This window comes from Triticum dicoccoides, chromosome 7A (assembly GCF_002162155.2).
Source record: "Triticum dicoccoides isolate Atlit2015 ecotype Zavitan chromosome 7A, WEW_v2.0, whole genome shotgun sequence".
NCBI lineage: Eukaryota > Viridiplantae > Streptophyta > Magnoliopsida > Poales > Poaceae > Triticum > Triticum dicoccoides.
Genome location: NC_041392.1, coordinates 668,746,775 through 668,751,407, shown reverse-complemented (window position 1 = coordinate 668,751,407; position 4,633 = coordinate 668,746,775). Strand labels below are relative to the sequence as shown.

At 36.6% G+C, this 4,633-nt stretch overlaps 1 long non-coding RNA gene across 1 annotated transcript; it reads left to right on the top strand.

Moving 5' to 3' along the window:
- Nucleotides 1-712: 712 nt before the first annotated feature.
- On the top strand, nt 713-2,600 carry LOC119328369. Its single transcript, XR_005158938.1, has 4 exons — nt 713-837; nt 1,280-1,425; nt 2,070-2,129; nt 2,230-2,600. It is a non-coding gene; the product is annotated as an uncharacterized LOC119328369 (long non-coding RNA).
- Nucleotides 2,601-4,633: the final 2,033 nt, after the last annotated feature.

Genomic DNA, 4,633 nt, shown 5'->3' with positions numbered 1-4,633 from the left:
ACAGCACAAACAATTGTTGCATTACAAAAAAGGAAATGTATGGTATATGAAGCAAGTAAATATTCATAACAGCGCGGTTGTATGTTGGAAAAGAGAAACTTGCAAGACTAAATAGATTCCTTATAATTACAAGGAGAATAACAAGGCCAGTCTAAGCTGTTAGGAATGCATACAGAAGAGGCATTATCTGCACTTTCACTTTGACAACAAGGATATATCTAAATGTTGTGCACCAGAAAAATAATCAAAAAAGGACAATTGTTTATACCATTGTCAAGAGGCCTTTGGAGAGTTCGATGTGCATGGATCTGGTGAACACAACCTCGATCTGCACAAATCAGGATTTGGTGGCCTCGATCTGCATGAATCCGGCTATGACAAGTTGGATCTATGGAAGGGACGGTCATGGCAGAGACACCATTGCTACAGATCGACACGCAGGGGAGGAGCAAAGACCAGCGACGGCAACCTTGGTACTGGTGGTCGCCTGTAGGAGGGACACGGAAATCCTAAATTTTGACTACCAAGTCTTTGTGTTTATGCATAAATCCCGACCACCAAATTTTTGTGTTTATGCCTACAGATGTTTTCGGTTTCTTTTTCTGTACAATCATATATGCTTCTATGTAATTTCGTACCAATTTTTTTGATGATATACTATTTGATGCAGGAGCTTGATTTAATTTGTGCACGATCGATCATCTGTAAAAAAAATCATCTACGAAGGAAGGCAAGGAAAACTCCATTTAGCAAGGTCCATTGACATACAAGCATGTACACCATTTCAAGATATTACAAATATTGTTGTTTCCCGAAGATTATCGGAGGAGTAACATGGTATGGAGTTTGTACCTAATCAACATATATAACACTTCTTTATAGAATATTATATGTGAAAATGTGAACAGTTATAACTTAGTAAATAAGTGTTCACATGTTGCCTCCAAAAATCCACTTCAGCACAATACTTTCTTTAATATGTTAGCCATTCTGTTGCTAGAACTCGGTGCCCAATAAATCCATCTGTTGTATCTAGATATGTGAACACTTCCTTGACTGAATGTAAAAGTGTTGGGACAACAAATGTATCATTCTTCAGTCTCTCAGCCCTGAGATTTTAGTTATTATATATCAGTCTTCAGACCCTCTTGTTTTATTTTATTTTTCTCTTTGTCAATTAGTGTTTTTAGTCATATTCCCTCAAAAACAATCAATCCTTACTGTATTCTTTCTTCAATCTATTTTTTTCAACGATACGATCTCATTCCATAAATTGTAGGCATCGGTGTACAATATGGATGATGCATGTGTTGGAATTGGCACTGCTATCTCCACTGTACTGAAGGAGATCAAGCCCATTTCCATCAGCATCAACTGGAACTTTCCGTCGACTTGCATCCTTCCCCTTTTTTTTCTCTCCCTGAGGTAAGTTGGCATGCTCCCTGTTCTTGCATAAGGACAATGAGATGGATATGGGTTTGGTATTACTGATGTTGATGAACTGCTCATTTGTCAGACTGTCAAACCAGATGAGCCTCAAAGGAACTAAGAGAAATCACTATTCATTTACCAGTCTTGTCATTCTCCATGTTGTAAATTTGTCATTAGATTGATGCTTGAATGTATTCATAGACAAAATAACATGTTTGTTGATCAGCTATGATATGTGTTTCCACTGGCCACTTGCCGCTTTCTAAGGGGCAGATTTTAGCTTGAGAAGATTTTTGTGGAAACATAGTTGTGCTCTTGCTCTGATGGAAATTCGGAGTAGGGTGTTCCAAACTAGATTGACACACATAGGAATTTGTGACCGAGCTTTATGCTCTTCACCTATCCTAGAACTTGCATTTTTTTGTGTTGCTATCTGTCCATTAATCGGTATTCTAGCTGAAAGTTTTAGAGTTGTCAATTATTTTGAAACTCAGTTCACATAGTAGCTGGTCCTTTTTTGGGATATATTTGTTGTGTCTTTTCCCCATTTTGTCTTATATTTTGTCATACATTGTTCAATTAGCTAATTGTCATTATGCCATAGCTAACTTGTGCAACCTATTGCCGCTCCACCATAGGTCACATGACCATTCTTCATACACCGCTTCACTAGGACTAGCGCAGAACTACAGATGATGGTATGTATGTTTTCACCATTTTCTCAGTTGGTATTTTTGTTTAGACACCCAGAATGGCCAACCTAATATTTTGTGTGTGTGTGCATTATGGGGCACCCAGAAAATTCCAAAAGAAGTTGCCTCTTGTTTGAACACCCCAAAGCATGGGCTGGCGAGATTAAGGTTGGGCAAAGAGAGCTTCAGGAGGACCGAGTATGACACCTCACTTGTCAATCGCTTATTCTTCAAGCAAGGATGGAAGAAGTTTCTCACGAGACATGACATGAGGTTGGCACTACGGTACTAATTACATTTAAGACCGTCGCCAAAAATGAGTTGGAGATTACAGTCATCCTTTCATGTCCTTTGAGAAGTTGAAGATCATGTTGGACGAGTTTCGGGCTTTCATGAGTTATTTAATTATTTCTCTGTGTCTTTTTTTTAATCATGGAGGAGAACTACGTGTGAACTTTATAGATACAAGAAGAAAAGGGCAAAGGCCCGTACAAAGTTCAATTCCTATTATGTTTATTTTGTTTCTTCTTTGTCTACATAATGGGTTTTAAACTATGTTTTGTGAATCGGATGTATATAGACATGTTTTAGTGTGTTTGTTCACTTATTTCAATCCAAATGTAGTATATATTAAAATATTCGAACACATGTTATATTTGTGAATGTATGGTTATAATATTAGGCAAGACGTGCGTTGCACGTGCATATTTACTAATTACAACTTGACATGTAAAACCTGTGTACAAGAAAAATCTTTGGAAACTCAGGCTGGCAGTTAGCTATGAAGCATATCCATCTTATTACAACATGATTATGATGTACTCCTACTGTACTTGTCTAACACAAGCACAAAATCAAACTCACAACACAAGAACCTGAATCAAACTCTTGTAAATCAATATCAGAAAAGAAAGAGGAAATAGCTGGTTCAAACGAGCAGGCCCAGCAGACAACGACACTTGCAGGTATTTCCCTGCGTACTATTTCTATACTTCATCAGGATACAAAGACGCATCAACATGCACTAAGTATGTCATCTTTACCAAGGCAGGCACGCATGAAGTCCTGTCTTTTATTTTTGTTGGACAATGTCTCATCTTGTCGATGCACGTGAATTTCACGTGCATGCTTACTAGTACTCTATTGTAGCAAATCACTAAAATTATTATTCAACATTGCATACTAAATGCCTCTGCATATTTAATAGTCCTATCCTCAAATAGAATCATTAAAAAAGCAAACATATGCAAACAATGCAAACATAACAGCAATCTGCCTAAACAGGATAGTCTGTAAAGAATGCTGCAACATCCATACTTCCCTAGCTCCAAAAATTATTAAATAAAATTCCCACTGTAGTAAATTTATCAGAGCTTAATATTCAAAAGGTTTCAACATTTTATCACATTCTGACTTTTCTAGGGAATTATTGCAACAGTGGTAAACTTTTTATTTTCAAACAGCAACATGTATACTTGTAACATAGGCATAGTAAAGGCTATAAATGCCACTTTTATTGAAATAAAAGATGCAAGACAATGTTCTAAATAACAGCAAGCAAATCCTAACAGAATAAATTGACGCTCCAAGCAAAACATATATCATGTGGTAAATAAAAATATAGCTCCAAGTAAAGTTATCGATGAACGAAGACGAAAGAGGGGATGCCTTCCGGGGCATCCCCAAGCTTAGGCTCTTGGTTGTCCTTGAATATTACCTTGGGGTGCCTTGGGAATCCCCAAGCTTAGGCTCTTACCACTCCTTGTTCCATAGTCCATCGAATCCTTACCCAAAACTTGAAAACTTCACAACACAAAACTTAACAGAAAACTCGTAAGCTCCGTTAGTATAAAAAAGTAAATCACCACTTCAAGGTACTGTAATGAACTCATATTTTATTTATATTGGTGTTAAACCTACTGTATTCCAACTTCTCTATGGTTTATAAACTATTTTACTAGCCATAGATTCATCAAAGTAAGTAAACAACACATGAAAAACAGAATCTGTCAAAAACAGAACAGTCTGTAGTAATCTGGATCAAACGTATACTTATGGAACTCATAAAATTCTCAAATAAATTGCTGGACCTGAGGAATTTATCTATTAATCATCTGCAAAAATAAATAACTAAATATGACTCTCCAAATAAAAATTGCAGCAATTCTCGTGAGCGCTAAAGTTTCTATTTTTGACAGCATGATCAACAAGACTTTCCCCAAGTCTTCTCAAAGGTTCTACTTGGCACAAAACTAATTAAAAGCATAAAACCACATCTAAACAGAGGCTAGATGATTTATTTATTACTAAACAGAAACAAAAAGCAAGAAACGAAAATAAAATTGGGTTGCCTCCGAACAAGCGCTATCCTTTAATGCCCCTAGCTAGGCATGATGATGTCAATGATGCTCACATAAAAGATAAGGATTGAAACATAAAGAGAGCATCATGAAGAATATGAATAGCACATTTAAGCCTAACCCACTTCCTATGCATAGGTATTTTGTGAG